Raw genomic sequence first — 9,994 nt, forward strand, 5'->3', positions numbered from 1 at the left:
AAATGCTGAATACAACAGGTGTAGTAGACCTCACAGTGAAATGCTGAATACAACAGGTGTGGTAGACCTTACAGTGAAATGCTGAATACAACAGGTGTAGTAGACCTTACAGTGAAATGCTGAATACAACAGGTGTAGTAGACCTCACAGTGAAATGCTGAATACAACAGGTGTAGTAGACCTCACAGTGAAATGCTGAATACAACAGGTGTGGTAGACCTCACAGTGAAATGCTGAATACAACAGGTGTAGTAGACCTCACAGTGAAATGCTGAATACAACAGGTGTGGTAGACCTTACAGTGAAATGCTGAATACAACAGGTGTAGTAGACCTTACAGTGAAATGCTGAATACAACAGGTGTAGTAGACCTCACAGTGAAATGCTGAATACAACAGGTGTAGTAGACCTTACAGTGAAATGCTGAATACAACAGGTGTAGTAGACCTTACAGTGAAATGCTGAATACAACAGGTGTAGTAGACCTCACAGTGAAATGCTGAATACAACAGGTGTAGTAGACCTTACAGTGAAATGCTGAATACAACAGGTGTAGTAGACCTTACAGTGAAATGCTGAATACAACAGGTGTAGTAGACCTCACAGTGAAATGCTGAATACAACAGGTGTAGTAGACCTCACAGTGAAATGCTGAATACAACAGGTGTAGTAGACCTTACAGTGAAATGCTGAATACAACAGGTGTAGTAGACCTCACAGTGAAATGCTGAATACAACAGGTGTAGTAAACCTTACAGTGAAATGCTGAATACAACAGGTGTAGTAGACCTCACAGTGAAATGCTGAATACAACAGGTGTAGTAGACCTCACAGTGAAATGCTGAATACAACAGGTGTGGTAGACCTTACAGTGAAATGCTGAATACAACAGGTGTAGTAGACCTTACAGTGAAATGCTGAATACAACAGGTGTAGTAGACCTCACAGTGAAATGCTGAATACAACAGGTGTAGTAGACCTCACAGTGAAATGCTGAATACAACAGGTGTGGTAGACCTTACAGTGAAATGCTGAATACAACAGGTGTAGTAGACCTTACAGTGAAATGCTGAATACAACAGGTGTAGTAGACCTCACAGTGAAATGCTGAATACAACAGGTGTAGTAGACCTCACAGTGAAATGCTGAATACAACAGGTGTAGTAGACCTTACAGTGAAATGCTGAATACAACAGGTGTAGTAGACCTTACAGTGAAACGCTGAATACAACAGGTGTAGTAGACCTTACAGGTGACATGCTGAATACAACAAGAGAAACAATGGCTGGATTGTCTTACTGCTGACGCTAATGTAGCAAAGTTAAAAACTGATGGGTCGGTAAACTAGATCAGGTAAGAACAGATGGGTGGGTAAACTAGATCAGTTATAAACTGATGGATGGGTAAACTAGATCAGGTGAGAACTGATGGGTCGGTAAACTTGTTATGCAGGTGAGTGAGGACCCAAAAGCGATTTAACAGAAACAGAGTCTTTTAATGTCCAAACAGGGAAAACATAAATCCTCTATCTTTACAGGAGAGTTCCCCTTCTAGTTGTAGAGGAGAATTGCAGGGCTAGCGGCAACAGACTGCAGGTCCCTTCGGGTGAGGCGCGGGCCGTAGAGGATAGAGACACCTGCTCACACGCAGTCTCTGATGAAGAGGCAGATTACGACAGGACGGAACAAGGGCAAAGCAAACAAGAATCCGACAAGGACAGAAGCAGAAACAGAGAGAGAAATAGAGACTTAATCAGAGGGCAAAAGAGGGGACAGGTGTGAGAGAGTAAACGAGGTCGTTAGGAGAATGAGGAACAGCTGGGAGCAGGAACGGAACGATAGAGAGAGAGAGAGATAGAGAGAGAGAGAAAGTAACCTAATACGACCAGCAGGGGGAAACGAAGAGAAGAGAAAGCACAGGGACAAGACATGAAAATACATGACAATACATGACAATACATGACAATACATGACAAAACTAGATCAGGTGAGAACAGATGGGTAAGACTGATGACATTGTTAACTAGTCTCATAACACTGATGACATTGTTAACTAGCTCTCATAACACTGATGACATTGTTAACTAGCTCTCATAACACTGATGATATTGTTAACTAGCTCTCATAACACTGATGACATTGTTAAATAGCTCTCATAACACTGATGATATTGTTAACTAGTCTCATAACACTGATGACATTGTTAACTAGCTCTCATAACACTGATGATATTGTTAACTTAACTAGCTCTCATAACACTGATGATATTGTTAACTTAACTAGCTCTCATAACACTGATGACATTGTTAACTTAACTAGCTCTCATAACACTGATGATATTGTTAACTTAACTAGCTCTCATAACACTGATGATATTGTTAACTTAACTAGCTCTCATAACACTGATGATATTGTTAACTAGCTCTCATAACACTGATGATATTGTTAACTAGTCTCATAATACTGATGATATTGTTAACTAGCTCTCATAACACTGATGATATTGTTAACTAGTCTCATAACACTGATGATATTGTTAACTAGTCTCATAACACTGATGATATTGTTAACTAGTCTCATAACACTGATGATATTGTTAACTAGCTCTCATAACACTGATGATATTGTTAACTAGCTCTCATAACACTGATGACATTGTTAACTAGCTCTCATAACACTGATGATATTGTTAACTAGCTCTCATAACACTGATGATATTGTTAACTAGCTCTCATAACACTGATGATATTGTTAACTAGCTCTCATAACACTGATGATATTGTTAACTAGCTCTCATAACACTGATGACATTGTTAAATAGCTCTCATAACACTGATGACATTGTTAAATAGCTCTCATAACACTGATGACATTGTTAAATAGCTCTCATAACACTGATGACATTACTCATCAGGTCTGTCACGTAGAGTAGGCCAGAAGGCTAAACTGAAAATCCTCTATCAAAAAGAAGGCGGAGCCTCAAAGTACTTCTGTGCTTCTGGGTGTTTATTTATATAGTGAATCCAGAGGAAAAGCAGTACTGCCATCCAAGGTATTCATTATGGGACAACTAAAAACAATGCTGCCACATCAACAGCTCAATCCAATATGGTTCCCCCCTTGAACTGAAGGAGAGGCTCCTATTGTAGGGGAAGCCCCTCCCATCAGAACATACCCAGAACTGAAGGAGAGGCTCCTATTGTAGGGGAAGCCCCTCCCATCAGAACATACCCAGAACTGAAGGAGAGGCTCCTATTGTAGGGGAAGCCCCTCCCATCAGAACATACCCAGAACTGAAAGAGAGGCTCCTATTGTAGGGGAAGCCCCTCCCATCAGAACATACCCAGAACTGAAGGAGAGGCTCCTATTGTAGGGGAAGCCCCTCCCATCAGAACATACCCAGAACTGAAAGAGAGGCTCCTATTGTAGGGGAAGCCCCTCCCATCAGAACATACCCAGAACTGAAAGAGAGGCTCCTATTGTAGGGGAAGCCCCTCCCATCAGAACATACCCAGAACTGAAAGAGAGGCTCCTATTGTAGGGGAAGCCCCTCCCATCAGAACATACCCAGAACTGAAGGAGAGGCTCCTATTGTAGGGGAAGCCCCTCCCATCAGAACATACCCAGAACTGAAGGAGAGGCTCCTATTGTAGGGGAAGCCCCTCCCATCAGAACATACCCAGTGTCACGTCCTGACCTTAGTTCCTTTTTTACGTCTCTGTTGTTGTAACGATTTTCTTTCTGGGAAGGAGAGGAGGACCAAAATGCAGCGTGGTTATTTATAAACATCTTTAATGAAAGATGAAAACGTGAACACTATACAAAATAAGAAAACGTGGAGAAACCGAAACAGTCCTAACTGGTGCAAAACACAGTTTTGTGTTTGTCCTGGTATGGTTCCCAATCAGAGGCAGCTGGCAATCGTTGTCTCTGATTGAGAACCATACTTAGGTAGCCTGTTCCCACCTGTGTCTATCGTTGTCTCTGATTGAGAACCATACTTAGGTAGCCTGTTCCCACCTGTGTCTATCGTTGTCTCTGATTGAGAACCATACTTAGGTAGCCTGTTCCTCCCTTGTGTCTATCGTTGTCTCTGATTGAGAACCATACTTAGGTAGCCTGTTCCCACCTGTGTCTATCGTTGTCTCTGATTGAGAACCATACTTAGGTAGCCTGTTCCCACCTGTGTCTATCGTTGTCTCTGATTTAGAACCATACTTAGGTAGCCTGTTCCCACCTGTGTCTATCGTTGTCTCTGATTGAGAACCATACTTAGGTAGCCTGTTCCCACCTGTGTCTATCGTTGTCTCTAATTTAGAACCATACTTAGGTAGCCTGTTTTCCACCTGTGTCTATCGTTGTCTCTGATTGAGAACCATACTTAGGTAGCCTGTTCCCACCTGTGTCTATCGTTGTCTCTGATTGAGAACCATACTTAGGTAGCCTGTTCCCACCTGTGTCTATCGTTGTCTCTGATTGAGAACCATACTTAGGTAGCCTGTTCCCACCTGTGTCTATCGTTGTCTCTGATTGAGAACCATACTTAGGTAGCCTGTTCCCACCTGTGTCTATCGTTGTCTCTGATTGAGAACCATACTTAGGTAGCCTGTTCCCACCTGTGTCTATCGTTGTCTCTGATTGAGAACCATACTTAGGTAGCCTGTTCCCACCTGTGTCTATCGTTGTCTCTGATTGAGAACCATACTTAGGTAGCCTGTTCCCACCTGTGTCTATCGTTGTCTCTGATTGAGAACCATACTTAGGTAGCCTGTTCCCACCTGTGTCTATCGTTGTCTCTGATTGAGAACCATACTTAGGTAGCCTGTTCCCACCTGTGTCTATTGTTGTCTCTGATTGAGAACCATACTTAGGTTAGCCTGTTCCCACCTGTGTCTATCGTTGTCTCTGATTGAGAACCATACTTAGGTAGCCTGTTCCCACCTGTGTCTATCGTTGTCTCTGATTGAGAACCATACTTAGGTAGCCTGTTCCCACCTGTGTCTATCGTTGTCTCTGATTGAGAACCATACTTAGGTAGCCTGTTCCCACCTGTGTCTATCGTTGTCTCTGATTGAGAACCATACTTAGGTAGCCTGTTCCCACCTGTGTCTATCGTTGTCTCTGATTGAGAACCATACTTAGGTAGCCTGTTCCCACCTGTGTCTATCGTTGTCTCTGATTGAGAACCATACTTAGGTAGCCTGTTCCCACCTGTGTCTATCGTTGTCTCTAATTTAGAACCATACTTAGGTAGCCTGTTTTCCACCTGTGTCTATCGTTGTCTCTGATTGAGAACCATACTTAGGTAGCCTGTTCCCACCTGTGTCTATCGTTGTCTCTGATTGAGAACCATACTTAGATAGCCTGTTCCCACCTGTGTCTATCGTTGTCTCTGATTGAGAACCATACTTAGGTAGCCTGTTCCCACCTGTGTCTATCGTTGTCTCTGATTGAGAACCATACTTAGGTAGCCTGTTCCCACCTGTGTCTATCGTTGTCTCTGATTGAGAACCATACTTAGGTAGCCTGTTCCCACCTGTGTCTATCGTTGTCTCTGATTGAGAACCATACTTAGGTAGCCTGTTCCCACCTGTGTCTATCGTTGTCTCTGATTGAGAACCATACTTAGGTAGCCTGTTCCCACCTGTGTCTATCGTTGTCTCTGATTGAGAACCATACTTAGGTAGCCTGTTCCCACCTGTGTCTATCGTTGTCTCTGATTGAGAACCATACTTAGGTAGCCTGTTCCCACCTGTGTCTATCGTTGTCTCTGATTGAGAACCATACTTAGGTAGCCTGTTCCCACCTGTGTCTATCGTTGTCTCTGATTGAGAACCATACTTAGGTAGCCTGTTCCCACCTGTGTCTATCGTTGTCTCTGATTGAGAACCATACTTAGGTAGCCTGTTCCCACCTGTGTCTATCGTTGTCTCTGATTTAGAACCATACTTAGGTAGCCTGTTCCCACCTGTGTCTATCGTTGTCTCTGATTGAGAACCATACTTAGGTAGCCTGTTCCCACCTGTGTCTATCGTTGTCTCTGATTGAGAACCATACTTAGGTAGCCTGTTCCCACCTGTGTTTGTGGGTAGTTGTTTTCTGTGTTTGTGTTTCTGCAGCAGACAGTTTCAGTTTCACTTCCGCTTTGTTGTTTTTTTGTTCTAGTGTTCAGATTCTTTATTAAATCTACCATGAACACGTACCACGCAGCACCTTGGTCCTCTTCCTCTCCTTCCAACAGCCGTTACACCCAGTACTTTATTAAATCTACCATGAACACGTACCACGCAGCACCTTGGTCCTCTTCCTCTCCTTCCAACAGCCGTTACACCCAGTACTTTATTAAATCTACCATGAACACGTACCACGCTGCACCTTGGTCCTCTTCCTCTCCTTCCAACAGCCGTTACACCCAGTACTTTATTAAATCTACCATGAACACGTACCACGCAGCACCTTGGTCCTCTTCCTCTCCTTCCAACAGTCGTTACACCCAGTACTTTATTAAATCTACCATGAACACGTACCACGCTGCACCTTGGTCCTCTTCCTCTCCTTCCAACAGCCGTTACACCCAGTACTTTATTAAATCTACCATGAACACGTACCACGCTGCACCTTGGTCCTCTTCCTCTCCTTCCAACAGCCGTTACACCCAGTACTTTATTAAATCTACCATGAACACGTACCACGCAGCACCTTGGTCCTCTTCCTCTCCTGCCAACAGCCGTTACACCCAGTACTTTATTAAATCTACCATGAACACGTACCACGCAGCACCTTGGTCCTCTTCCTCTCCTGCCAACAGCCGTTACACCCAGTACTTTATTAAATCTACCATGAACACGTACCACGCAGCACCTTGGTCCTCTTCCTCTCCTGCCAACAGCCGTTACACCCAGTACTTTATTAAATCTACCATGAACACGTACCACGCTGCACCTTGGTCCTCTTCCTCTCCTTCCAACAGTCGTTACACCCAGTACTTTATTAAATCTACCATGAACACGTACCACGCAGCACCTTGGTCCTCTTCCTCTCCTTCCAACAGCCGTTACACCCAGTACTTTATTAAATCTACCATGAACACGTACCACGCTGCACCTTGGTCCTCTTCCTCTCCTTCCAACAGCCGTTACACCCAGTACTTTATTAAATCTACCATGAACACGTACCACGCAGCACCTTGGTCCTCTTCCTCTCCTTCCAACAGCCGTTACACCCAGTACTTTATTAAATCTACCATGAACACGTACCACGCAGCACCTTGGTCCTCTTCCTCTCCTTCCAACAGCCGTTACACCCAGTACTTTATTAAATCTACCATGAACACGTACCACGCTGCACCTTGGTCCTCTTCCTCTCCTTCCAACAGCCGTTACACCCAGTACTTTATTAAATCTACCATGAACACGTACCACGCAGCACCTTGGTCCTCTTCCTCTCCTTCCAACAGCCGTTACACCCAGTACTTTATTAAATCTACCATGAACACGTACCACGCTGCACCTTGGTCCTCTTCCTCTCCTTCCAACAGCCGTTACACCCAGTACTTTATTAAATCTACCATGAACACGTACCACGCTGCACCTTGGTCCTCTTCCTCTCCTTCCAACAGCCGTTACACCCAGTACTTTATTAAATCTACCATGAACACGTACCACGCAGCACCTTGGTCCTCTTCCTCTCCTTCCAACAGCCGTTACACCCAGTACTTTATTAAATCTACCATGAACACGTACCACGCTGCACCTTGGTCCTCTTCCTCTCCTTCCAACAGCCGTTACACCCAGTACTTTATTAAATCTACCATGAACACGTACCACGCAGCACCTTGGTCCTCTTCCTCTCCTTCCAACAGTCGTTACACCCAGTACTTTATTAAATCTACCATGAACACGTACCACGCTGCACCTTGGTCCTCTTCCTCTCCTTCCAACAGCCGTTACACCCAGTACTTTATTAAATCTACCATGAACACGTACCACGCTGCACCTTGGTCCTCTTCCTCTCCTTCCAACAGCCGTTACACCCAGTACTTTATTAAATCTACCATGAACACGTACCACGCAGCACCTTGGTCCTCTTCCTCTCCTGCCAACAGCCGTTACACCCAGTACTTTATTAAATCTACCATGAACACGTACCACGCAGCACCTTGGTCCTCTTCCTCTCCTGCCAACAGCCGTTACACCCAGTACTTTATTAAATCTACCATGAACACGTACCACGCAGCACCTTGGTCCTCTTCCTCTCCTTCCAACAGTCGTTACACCCAGTACTTTATTAAATCTACCATGAACACGTACCACGCTGCACCTTGGTCCTCTTCCTCTCCTTCCAACAGCCGTTACACCCAGTACTTTATTAAATCTACCATGAACACGTACCACGCTGCACCTTGGTCCTCTTCCTCTCCCTTCCAACAGCCGTTACACCCAGTACTTTATTAAATCTACCATGAACACGTACCACGCAGCACCTTGGTCCTCTTCCTCTCCTTCCAACATTAACCCAGTACTTTATTAAATCTACCATGAACACGTACCACGCAGCACCTTGGTCCTCTTCCTCTCCTTCCAACAGCCGTTACACCCAGTACTTTATTAAATCTACCATGAACACGTACCACGCAGCACCTTGGTCCTCTTCCTCTCCTTCCAACAGCCGTTACACCCAGTACTTTATTAAATCTACCATGAACACGTACCACGCTGCACCTTGGTCCTCTTCCTCTCCTTCCAACAGCCGTTACACCCAGTACTTTATTAAATCTACCATGAACACGTACCACGCAGCACCTTGGTCCTCTTCTCTCCTTCCAACAGCCGTTACACCCAGTACTTTATTAAATCTACCATGAACACGTACCACGCAGCACCTTGGTCCTCTTCCTCCTCCTTCCAACAGCCGTTACACCCAGTACTTTATTAAATCTACCATGAACACGTACTCACGCAGCACCTGGTCCTCTTCCTCTCCTTCCAACAGTCGTTACACCCAGTACTTTATTAAATCTACCATGAACACGTACCACGCTGCACCTTGGTCCTCTTCCTCTCCTTCCAACAGCCGTTACACCCAGTACTTTATTAAATCTACCATGAACACGTACCACGCTGCACCTTGGTCCTCTTCCTCTCCTTCCAACAGCCGTTACACCCAGTACTTTATTAAATCTACCATGAACACGTACCACGCTGCACCTTGGTCCTCTTCCTCTCCTTCCAACAGCCGTTACACCCAGTACTTTATTAAATCTACCATGAACACGTACCACGCAGCACCTTGGTCCTCTTCCTCTCCTTCCAACAGCCGTTACACCCAGTACTTTATTAAATCTACCATGAACACGTACCACGCTGCACCTGGTCCTCTTCCTCTCCTTCCAACAGCCGTTACACCCAGTACTTTATTAAATCTACCATGAACACGTACCACGCTGCACCTTGGTCCTCTTCCTCTCCTTCCAACAGCCGTTACACCCAGTACTTTATTAAATCTACCATGAACACGTACCACGCAGCACCTTGGTCCTCTTCCTCTCCTGCCAACAGCCGTTACACCCAGTACTTTATTAAATCTACCATGAACACGTACCACGCAGCACCTTGGTCCTCTTCCTCTCCTTCCAACAGTCGTTACACCCAGTACTTTATTAAATCTACCATGAACACCACGCTGCACCTTGGTCCTCTTCCTCTCCTTCCAACAGCCGTTACACCCAGTACTTTATTAAATCTACCATGAACACGTACCACGCAGCACCTTGGTCCTCTTCCTCTCCTTCCAACAGCCGTTACACCCAGTACTTTATTAAATCTACCATGAACACGTACCACGCAGCACCTTGGTCCTCTTCCTCTCCTTCCAACAGTCGTTACACCCAGTACTAATTAATTTAGCAATTACCTTCGTCAAAGCCAACATTTTCCACTCAGCTAAACATACTGAATGATATCCATTGCAACACGTTTCTCATGATGCAATATAAC

The sequence above is a fragment of the Oncorhynchus keta genome, unplaced genomic scaffold (genome assembly GCF_023373465.1).
Source record: "Oncorhynchus keta strain PuntledgeMale-10-30-2019 unplaced genomic scaffold, Oket_V2 Un_contig_2353_pilon_pilon, whole genome shotgun sequence".
Lineage (NCBI taxonomy): Eukaryota > Metazoa > Chordata > Actinopteri > Salmoniformes > Salmonidae > Oncorhynchus > Oncorhynchus keta.